This window comes from Triticum aestivum, chromosome 7A (genome assembly GCF_018294505.1).
Source record: "Triticum aestivum cultivar Chinese Spring chromosome 7A, IWGSC CS RefSeq v2.1, whole genome shotgun sequence".
Lineage (NCBI taxonomy): Eukaryota > Viridiplantae > Streptophyta > Magnoliopsida > Poales > Poaceae > Triticum > Triticum aestivum.
The window spans coordinates 676,816,843-676,829,088 of record NC_057812.1 but is presented as its reverse complement, the minus strand read 5'-3'; positions in this window follow the sequence as shown (position 1 = coordinate 676,829,088).

Genomic DNA, 12,246 nt, shown 5'->3' with positions numbered 1-12,246 from the left:
AAAGCCGAAAAGATATATCGATGTCAATGACCGTGTGCACTTTTTTTTGCACTAGCTACACTTCTGTTATCAATGGGCCTGGATATGTTCTATTCGGCCCTGCCTAACTTCTATATGGGCCTGGCCTTTTCGAGCAACTGTGAACCAACCTTTTTTTTCCTGTTCTCCCTCTACCACTGAAACTGAAACTGATGACGAACTGAAGAACTGAAAAAACAGGGCCGAAACAGAGTGGAGAAGACATGCCGAATTCGTACAGCGCAATATTTTTATTCAAACATCCATATCTTTATGATTACAAGTGATGCCTAATCTATTCACTTACAACTAATTAGCATCACATAAACAAATGCGAGAGCAATTACACAAACATAAAAAAGTTCGGCCATCAGCCCCATCAAATTGCCCTGCTTCTGCAATTCGATGAGTTTCTTCATCTGCTTGTTCAGCTTCTTCAGCTCTGTCGTCACTCCTGCATCCCCCACAGTAGCACCAATGGAATAGGCGCCCCAATGGAATTGCCAGATCCAGGGGCCCCAGATCCAGACGGGCCCGATCCAAACTTGCCCAACTTCTCCGCCTCCAACGGTAAATCGAGCTCCCATGATGCACCCTCCAGTTGAATCTGCTCTATGTACTCATCTAGCCACTCAAAATGGGTGCATTGCTTCAATTTCTGAAATCGGAAAGATGAACCCTAAATCCCAAATCCGATGAAAAATGGGCAAATATGAAATTGGGAGACAAAAACCAAAATTGGCATATTGAGAAGTAAAATCTCACCTTTCTCTGCTCTGCTTTGCTCTCGTATTTCACGAATTCCTGCCCAAGGTTGCCATTCTTGTCCGTCGTTGTGACTAGCCGCTTCAGGGGTGTGATACGTGGGCATGCAGGGCACCTTGTCATGGGCACTGCGCCATAGCACGGCCATGAGTGGCGGGAGGCTGAAGCGGAGCTTGACATTGCTAGGTCGCGGCCCGGAACGGCGTTGCTGCGCGTCGTCGCCGGAGAAGAAGAACAACAACGGTCGCTCGGGTGCTGCACGGCTCGGGGCACGGCTCGGTGTCCTCTTGTATCAATGCTGACCTATATAAGTTAGTGGGTCCCATGCTGTGGGTCCCGCTCACCTGACCAATGCTGAGCTGGATAAGTTAGTGGGTCCCACGCTGTGGGTCCCGCTCACCTGATTCGAGTTTTAAACATGTGTCTTTGAATTAGGCAGCAGTGTCACATGGGAGCTATTTTTTCCAACGCAGATGTTGTATGAGAGCCATTTGAACCAACGATGTCGCATAAGAGACAATTCAACTCAACGACGTCGCATGGGAGCTATTCGCCCGCCCTCCCCTGCCCTGAGGCATTGACGAAGTGGAGAGCTGATTCCCGGAAGCGGTTCTTGCTTGTGCTGTTGTAGAAGAAGCCGGCCAGGGGTTGGGACTCTTGGGGGAGCTCTTCACGGTTGTCGGGGTGGCTGACGGTGCTGAGGCGGCGCTTGGAGACGCACCTGAAGCGCCGGAGTGAACTCGCCGCGACATGCTTTTCGTGGTGGTCGGGGTGGGGGTGGCCGACGACGCTGAGCGAACTGAGACGATTGGTCGGGGTGAGACGCTTGGAAACGGAGCTGAAGTCCCGGAGGGAACTCGCCGCAAGGCGCGAGAGCATCTCGTCGGCCGTCACCTGACCTGAGTTCCTCGATCGATCACGCTGGTGAGAGACCTGCATGCACAGAGAGAGCCACAGACACAATTGATCAGCAAAGAAGACCGATCGAGGAAAGTTTCTTGCGATGATTGATAGTGATAGTAGAGTACCACGCCGATTGAATTTCCTCCGACGATACGTGGCGGCGGCGGCGGCGGCGGCGGGCGAGCGAGGAGGGGAGAAAGACCTGCTTTGGTCCGTTCCGTGGAGTCTGGAACCTCCCTTTTCCTTCCTTTGTTGGTTTGACTTTTGCTCGCGTATGTAGACTAATCACACGCACGCACGCACGCACGCGAAAATTAAGGAATCGTATCATATCATGTGTGTCGTCTATACCAAAACGTTGTTTGACATTTTCGATCCAGTTAAACGCACGCTCGATCTCTTCCTCCGCCCGGCCTTTTCTTTTTCATTTTCTTCCTTTTTTATTTTCTTATTTTAGTGCATCATTTTTGTTGCATTGCGTTCGGCTCGCTCGCTTGCGCACCCTAAAAAAATCAAACAAAAGGGTGACATCTTTTTTTGTTTGAGGGAAAGCCATCATGGCGGTTTATATTTCATGCGAAAACAGCGATACATCGTTTGTTAATACATCCAGAAGAAAACCCAGGGGCTCCAATTTCCAAACAATGGTTCAAGAAACCTCCGAGTTCCTAGCCAACAAATCAGCCGCCTCATTAGCTTCCCTAGGACAATGAGAAAAAGCTATCGAAATAAAATTGCGAGCCAGAAAAGAACACTCCGCATAAATTACTGCAGCCGGTCCAAGTGAATTTCCACCACCTTGCATAATTTGGACGACCTCCAAGCAATCAGCCTCGACGCAAATTCTGTTACACCCAACTTCATTTGCGAGTAGGAGCCCGTCTCGTAAGCCTCTAGCTTCTGCCATTGTCGCATCTTCTACAAATGAAATGTCACTGCATGATGCTGCCACGAAGACGCCAGAATTGTCTCGTAAAATGGCACCTGTTCCTCCTGTTCCACTATCATGATTAAAAGTGGCATCCACATTGAGTTTAAGAATTCCCTCTGGCGGACAGCACCAGCCGTGCCTTTTATGTTTTACCTTCTTTGACTTGGCCTTAGAAAAATTCTTAGCAAGGGTTATAATTGCTTGTGCTGACCTGCTCGATTCGAAGATACGTTCGTCATGGGTGTACTGACGCCGTTCCCACCAAACAGACCAAACTACAGTGGCCATGAGATCATTGCGGCGCACATCGGCCACAAGTGCGTTGGTAGAATTCTTTGATTGGAGTAAATCAGCAAGAACTGATCCACCCTCCCTCTCAAGCGTACAAACCTCCTGTACTAAATCATGCAGCCCCAATATTCTCCAGATTTGCTGTACTCTTGGACATAAGAACATGGCATGCCTAATACTCTCACAATCTGAACTACAAAGAGGACATTGCGCACTTGTGATCATATGCCTGTTGGCAAGAACTCCATAGCAGGGGATAGCTCCAAGCAAAGTTCTCCATATGTGTATTTTAATTTTTGATGGCACACGCAGTTTCCAAATGGTACTCCAGACTGGACTAGTACTTGAGGCTTGTATAGAGTTAGTCATCCTCAACTTTCGTCCGTGCTGATGCTCCCACTCTTCATGGTATGCTGATCTGACTGTGAAATAACCACTTCTATTACAGTGCCATGAAACAAAATCATTCATCATTCCCAATGCTAGTGGGATGTTTAAAATGCGATGCGCATCGATAGGCCAAAACTACTCCGTTATCAACTGTTCATCCCACACTCTATTCTCTGTATCAATAAGCTCAGAAACTTTTGTAATCACAATATTACCTCTTGGTGTCATTACCTTCCGAGAGGGGCTACTAGGTATCCATGGGTCTTCCCAAATATTTATTTGGGATCCATCACCGACTCTCCAAATATGCCCTCTCTTAAAAGACTAAATACCACTCCACAAACTCTGCCAAGTATATGAGTTACCTTTCTTAAGGCTGCAATTAAGAAGGTCTCCATCAGGAAAATATTTAGCTCTCAACACTTTAGCACATAAAGATTCTGGTTCACACAAAAGCCTCCAACACTGCTTCGCTAAAAGAGCTAAATTAAAGCAATGCAAATCTCTGAAATCTCTGAAGCCCATTCCACCCTTATCTTTTGGCACACACATTTTCCACCAAACAAACCAGTGCATATGTTTTTTCAGGTCATCATCTCCCCACCAGTATTTAGACATAGTTGTGGTAATACTATTACATACCTGCTTAGGTAATTTAAACACTGACATAGCATAGGAAGGAATTGCCTGTATGACAACCTTAAGTAACACTTCCCTACCTCCATAGGACAAAAGCTTCTCCTTCCACCCTCTGATTATGTTCAACACTCTGTCAATGAGGTGTTGAAAACAATCCGTTCTGTCCACTCCCACAATAGGAGGCAGCACCAAATATTTGTCTGTGATTGCTTCCGCCATGATGTTTAGTGACGTGCATACCTCCACCCTAGTATCAACGGGGGTACACGGGCTAAAAAAGATACTTGATTTGGCCTCGCTCACCAATTGTCCAGAAGCTGCACAGTAGTCATCCAGTGCACGCCGAAGACTAGTTGCATTTGAAGCATTCGCTCGCATAAGAATTAACGAGTCATCCGCAAATAAGAGGTGAGAAACCGAGGGGGCATCTCGGCACACCTTTACTCCCAAAATATTACCAGCCTCCTCCTCATACATGATCAAGCTTGACAATCCCTCGGCACAAAGCAAAACACAAGTATGGCAATAAAGGATCGCTCTGTCTGAGTCCCCTCGACGGAAGAAAATAATCAGTTAACACATTATTCACACGTACCTGATATCGAACAGACCGTACGCATTCCATGATTAAGCCCACTCAACTCGGCGTAAACCCCAGGCGCATAAGAATTGTCTCCAAAAAACTCCACTCAACCCTATCATAGGCCTTATGCATATCAAGTTTAACCGCACAGGTCCCATACTTGCCCGTAGTCTTCTTCTTGATTGCATGATAAGACTCAAAGGCCACCAAAAAATTATCCGTAATAAGACATCCCGGTACAAATGCACTTTGATTAGGCGAAATGATCTCAAAGGGTGACATCTTACTAACTCCAAAGTTATAACACAACCAGTACCTCTCATACTGGCTGTATTCTCATATATTAGATAACAATTCGTGAGAAGGCCGACCAACCATACAAGCACTCCAACACTCCCAACAAATCGGAATTTCCTATTGAATAATGAGCTTGACGTAAAGAAAGTCCTTAGATTGACCCCCGTGCGGGGGGGAATGTCCCCCGCCACTACGAAACATGCATGAGTTGGAGAAGAATCTATGCATCATTGGACTCTGGTGCGTTCAGATGAAGTCCCTTGATTGGCCGATAATGAGCGAGGTTATAGACATGCTCGATGGTGGCAAGGATAACTTGCAACCACCCACGACATCATGCATGTTCGTCACACTAGGAGGAGAAGGGAGATTGGGACGTCTTCATGCCCCCCACGACCTCCTCTCCCGGCCGCCTGCTGACGTGTTTGTTGGAGGACGAGAAGAAGGACACCAAGATCAGCCACCACCCAACACTCAAGCACAGGTACATCAAATATGTCATCCCCACCAAGTCTATCTATCATCTTGTTTGTTACCCATCCTGGGAGTGGAGCGGAGCAGAGCGGGAGGTGCTATTTCTTCGTTCGTTCGAAATTAGGTAGGCATGCCGTGTTAATTCCAGATTTAACACCCTGCGATTTTGCTAAAGCACCATTGTGATCCTACGTCGGGATAAATTAGGCAGCCTTACGTTGGCCCTCTGATGAAAAAGCATGCAGACCGTAGAGTGCTCCAATTAGGAAAGTTGTAAATCAAATTCAACAGACATACTAAACTCTCTGCTCCATAGCTTAAATGATAGACTCCTATCAATTTATCATAGACCCGCCTCCTATGACCCATCAGCGGTGTCACATTGATGTCACCTGAGCAAAGATCCTAACTCTGAGTAAAATGGCACATATGGCAGACATGGTGTCTGGCCCTCATCACCAAGTGTGACGATCTCAGTCGTTGTCTTATGATTCATATCATAACGGCTTAATTTTTTATCATCCGACCAATCCACGAAGAAGACCGAGTTACATTCGGGATCAATCGCAATCCATTCAAAGCCCCACGCGGTGACAATTTGAAACTCATTTAAGTCTTCGACTCTGTGCTTTAATAATTAATATCCATTCTTTGTTGGTGTCGTCCTTGAGAGTGTAAACTTGGAGTTGATTCCAAAAACCATCATCATAGTCATTGTTCAAGCTGACATAATGCAGGCGGCCATGTGACTGTTGAATGAGACCAAGATCATGATAACATCTAAACATACCACAAGGGGTAGCGAAGATCGACCATGGTTCTCCCTTGATGTCCACCGCGGCTATATGAGGGCGCTGCTGATCACAAACAATGTGGAAATTCAGATGGCCGTTAAGAAAGACGATCGGTGACTGATACGTCTCCAGCGCATCTATAATTTTTGGTTGTTCCATGTTATATTATATCCTGTTTTGGACATTATTGGGCTTTATTATACACTTTTATATTATTTTTGGGACTAACCTATTAACCGGAGGCACAACCCAGAATTGCTGTTTTTTTGCCTATTTTAGGGTTTCGCAGAAAAAGAATATCAAACAGAGTCCAAACGGAATGAAACCTTCGGGAACGTGATTTTTGAAACGAACATGATCCAGAGGATTTGGACCCTACATCAAGCAATCAACCAGGAAGGCACCAGGTAGGGGGCGCGCCACCCCCCGAGGCGCGCCTCCACCCTCGTGGGCCCCATGTTGCTCCACCGACGTACTCCTTCCTCCTATATATACCTACGTACCCCCAAACTACCCGATACGGAGCCAAAACCCTAATTCCACCGCCGTAACTTTCTGTATCCACGAGATCCCATCTTGGGGCCTTTTTCGAAGCTCCGCCGGAGGGGGTATCGATCACGGAGGGCTTCTACATCAACACCATAGCCTCTCCGATGAAGTGTGAGTAGTTTACTTCAGACCTACTGATACATCTCCAACGTATCTATAATTTTTGATTGCTCCATGCTATATTATCTTCTATTTTGGATATTATTGGGCTTTATTATTCACTTTTATATTATTTTTGGGACTAACCTATTAACCGGAGGCCCAGCCCAGAATTGTTGTTTTTTTCCTATTTTAGGGTTTCGAAGAAAAGGAATATCAAACGGAGTCCAAACGGAATGAAACCTTCGGGAACGTGATTTTTGGAACGAACAAGATCCAGGAGACTTGGACCCTACGTCAAGCAACCAATAGGGAAGCCACGAGGTAGGGGGCGCGCCTACCCCCCCCCCCCCCAGGCGCGCCCTCCACCCTCGTGGGCCCCCTGTTGCTCCACCGACGTACTCCTTCCTCCTATATATACCTACGTACCCTCAAACGATCAGATTCGGATCCAAAACCCTAATTCCACCGCTGTAACTTTCTGTATCCACAAGATCCCATCTTGGGGCCTGTTCCGGAGCTCCGTCGGATGGGGCATCGATCACGGAGGGCTTCTACATCAACACCATAGCCCTTCCGATGATGTGTGAGTAGTTTACCTCAGACCTTCGGGTCCATAGTTATTAGCTAGATGGATTCTTCTCTCTTTTTGGAGCTCAATAGAAAGTTCTCCCCCTCTCTTGTGGAGATCTATTCGATGTAATCTTCTTTTGCGGTGTGTTTGTTGAGACCAATGAATTGTGGGTTTATGATCAAGTTTATCTATGAACAATATTTGAATCTTCTCTGAATTCTTTTATGTATGATTGGTTATCTTTGCAAGTCTCTTCGAATTATCAGTTTGCTTTGGCCTACTAGATTGATCTTTCTTGCAATGGGAGAAGTGCTTAGCTTTGGGTTCAATCTTGCGGTATCCTTTCCCAGTGACAATAGGGGCGGCAAGGCACGTATTGTATTGTTGCCATCTAGGATAACAAGATGGGGTTTTTATCATATTGCATGAATTTATCCCTCTACATCATGCCATCTTGCTTAAAGCGTTACTCTGTTCTCTTGAACTTAATACTCTAGATGCATGCTGGGTAGCAGTCGATGTCTAGAGTAATAGTAGTAGATGCAGGCAGGAGTCGGTCTACTTGTCTCAGACATGATGCCTATATACATGATCATACCTAGATATTCTCATAACTATGCTCAATTCTGTCAATTGCTCAACAGTAATTTGTTCACCCACCGTAAAATACTTATGCTCTTGAGAGAAGCCACTAGTGAAACCTATGGCCCCCGGGTCTATCTTCCATCATATTAATCTTCCAATACTTAGTTATTTTCATTGCCTTTTATTTTACTTTGCATCTTTATCATAAAAATACCAAAAATCTTATCTTATCATATCTATCAGATATCACTCTCGTAAGTGACCATGTAGGGATTGACAACCCCTTATCACGTTGGTTGCGAGGATTTATTTGTTTTGTGTAGGTGTGAGGGACTCGCGCGTAGCCTCCTACTGGATTGATACCTTGGTTCTCAAAAACTGAGGGAAATACTTACGCTACTTTGCTGCATCACCCTTTCCTCTTCAAGGGAAAACCAATGCATTGCTCAAGAGGTAGCAAGAAGGATTTCTGGCGCCGTTGTCGGGGAGGTCTACACAAAAGTCAACATACCAAGTACTCATCACAAACCCTTATCTCCTGCATTACATTATTTGCCATTTGCCTATCGTTTACCTCTCCCCCACTTCACCCTTGCCGTTTTATTCGCCCTCTCTCTCTATCCTCCCTCTCTTTCTCTTTTTGCCTTTTCTTTACCCCTTGCATTTTCCGCCGTTATGTCTGAAATTGGGGAAATTATTGTCGGTATGGACAATAATAACATCATGACAAATTCTGAAGCTCCTGCTAGAGAACCCCCTATCTTACATACAAAAAAAAATTCCGTATTGGTAGTGGTAATATTATTGGAAAAGGAGTTATCCAAGATTTCTTTACTTGTGCCGGTGCTTTGCCTTCTTTGGGCATTTCTATCCTTCGTAGAACTAGTAGTCTTGCGGACGCTCTTGCCATGCTTGTAGTTGAACTTGAAAGGCAATTTATGCACATGCACCCTTGCATACAAAGAATTTTCCTAGAATTTTCTAATATTGAGCATTCTTCTGTTAAGCGTGCTGGTACTATATTTTTGGCTCATGAGTTTAGATTCATAATAAAAGAGGCCAAAGAAATCTTTGCGCATTATAGGGTGGACGCTTGCCGTCCTCCCATAGAGGTTATCCTTTTTGATCAAGAAGAAATAATGTGTTTTCAATCTCTAGACTATGTTGCTTTCAATGAAAATCTTAGAAAAAGGGTTCCTACCAATGTTCTAGTTGATAGAATTTCTGAACTTAATGATGATTTGGCTATTAAAAATAATGAACTAGGATATTCTCTTGAATATAGGCTCACAAAGTTCTGTCAAAAGAATGCTTACAATGATAAATTGGTTGTGCAATACGAAGGGCCAAGAGAGGAACCTATACCTCCCAAAGTTTACCTTGGGGACTTTTGTCCCATTAAATTTAGCCCTTTTGATTACTTTTGCTTGCCTCAAAGAAAACTTGCTTCCGAACGTAGAGAATATGAAATGAGCTTTAATGATCTATCTTACTATTATGGCAATACCTAGATCTATCCTTGCTTTTTATGCCTAGCTAGGGGCGTTAAACGATAGCGCTTGTTGGGAGGCAACCCAATTTTATTTTTATTCCTTGCTTTTTGCTCCTGTTTAGTAATAAATAATTTATCTAGCCTATATTTTGGTTGTGTTTTTTGTGTTTAATTAGTGTTTGTGCCAAGTAGAACAGTTGGGAAGACTTGGGGAAAGTCTTGTTAATCTTGCTGTAAAAAACAAAAACTTTAGCGCTCACGAGAAGTGCTGCCATTTTTATTTGGAAAGTGATATTTAGTTAATTCTTTTTTCAGATGATTAATAGATAAATTCCTCAAGTCCAGAAATTTATTTTAGAATTTTTTGGGGTTCCAGATCTTGCGCTAGCTACAGATTACTACAGACTGTTCTGTTTTTGACAGATTCTGTTTTTCGTGTGTTGTTTGCTTATTTTGATGAATCTATGGCTAGTAAAATAGTTTATAAACCATAGAGAAGTTGGAATACAGTAGGTTTAACACCAATATAAATAAAGAATGAGTTCATTACAGTACCTTGAAGTGGTCTTTTGTTTTCTTTCGCTAACGGAGCTCACGAGATTTTCTACTTTAAGTTTTGTGTTGTGAAGTTTTCAAGTTTTGGGTAAGGATTTGATGGATTATGGAAAAAGGAGTGGCAAGAGCCTAAGCTTGGGGATTCCCATGGCACCCCAAAGATAATCTAAGGACACCAAAAAGGCGAAGCTTGGGGATGCCCCGGAAGGTATCCCCTCTTTCGTCTACTTCTATCGGTAACTTTACTTGGAGCTAAATTTTTATTTACCACATGATATGTGTTTTGCTTGGAGCGTCTTGTATGATTTTAGTATTTGCTTTTTAGTTTACCACAATCATATTTGCTGTACACACCTTTTAAGAGAGACACACATGATTCGGAAATTGTTAGAATACTCTATGTGCTTCACTTATGTATTTTGAGTTATATAGTTTTTGCTCTAGTGCTTCACTTATATCTTTTAGAGCACGGTGGTGGATTTGTTTTATAGAAACTATTGATCTCTCATGCTTCACTTAGATTATTTTGAGAATCTTAAATAGCATGGTAATTTACTTAAATAATCCTAATATGCTAGGTATTCAAGATTAGTAAAAACTTTCTTATGGGTGTTTTGAATACTAAGAGAAGTTTGATGCTTGATGATTGTTTTGAGATATGGAGATGGTAATATTAGAGTCATGCTAGTTGAGTAGTTGTGAATTTGTGAAATACTTGTGTTAAAGTTTGTGATTCCCGTAGCATGCACGTATGGTGAACCGTTATGTGATGAAGTCGGAGCATGATTTATTTATTGATTGTCTTCCTTATGAGTGGCGGTCGGGGACGAGCGATGGTATTTTCCTACCAATCTATCCCCCTAGGAGCATGCACGTAATACTTTGCTTTGATAACTTGTAGATTTTTGCAATAAATATATGAGTTCTTTATGACTAATGTTGAGTCCATGGATCATACACACTCTCACCCTTCCACCATTGCTAGCCTCTCTAATACGGCGCACCTTTCGCCGGTATCATACACCCACCATATACCTTCCTCAAAACAGCCACCATACCTACCTATCATGGCATTTCCATAGTCATTCCGAGATATATTGCCATGCAACTTTCCACCGTTCCGGTTACTATGACACGCTCCATCGTTGTCATATTGCTTTGCATGATCATGTAGTTGACATTGTATTTGTGGCAAAGCCACCGTTCATAATTCTTTCATACATGTCACTTTTGATTCATTGCATATCCCGGTACACCGCCGGAGGCATTCACATAGAGTCATATTTTGTTCTAAGTATCGAGTTGTAATTGTTGAGTTGTAAGTAAATAAAAGTGTGATGATCATCATTTTTAGAGCATTGTCCCAAGTGAGGAAAAGATGATGGAGACTATGATTCCCCCACAAGTTGGATGAGACTCCGGGTGAAAAAAAATAAAGAGGCCAATGAAGCCCAAATAAAAAAATGGAGAAAAAGAGAGAAGGGACAATGCTACTATACTTTTACCACACTTGTGCTTCAAAGTAGCACCATGATCTTCAAGATAGAGAGTCTCCTATGTTATCACTTTCATATACTAGTGGGAATTTTTCATTATAGAACTTGGCTTGCATATTCCAATGATGGGCTTCTGATACGTCTCCGTCGTATCTACTTTTCCAAACACTTTTGCCCTTGTTTTGGACTCTAACTTGTATGATTTGAATGGAACTAACCTGGACTGACGCTGTTTTCAGCAGAATTGCCGTGATGTTGTTTTATGTGCAGAAAACAAAAGTTCTCGGAATAACCTGAAACTCCACGGTATAGCTTACAATAAATAATAAAAAATCCTCGCCAAAGATGAAGACCAGGGGCCCACACCCTTCTCATGAGGGTGGGGGCGCCCCCCCCCCCCCCCCCTAGGGCGCGCCCCCCTACCTCGTGGGCCCCCTGGAGACTTCCCGACTCCAACTCCAAGTCTATATATCTGCTTTCGGGGAGAAAAAAAATAAGAGAGAAGAAATCATTGCGTTTTACGATACGGAGCCACCGCCAAGCCCTAAAAGCTCTCGGGAGGGCTGATCTGGAGTCCGTTCGGGGCTCCGAAGAGGGGGATTCGTCGCCGTCGTCATCATCAACCATCCTCCATCACCAATTTCATGATGCTCACCGCCGTGCGTGAGAAATTCCATCATAGGCTTGCTGGACGGTGATGGGTTGGATGATATTTATCATGTAATCGAGTTAGTTTTGTTAGGATTTGATCCCTAGTATCCACTATGTTCTGAGATTGATGTTGCTATGACTTTGCTATGCTTAATGCTTG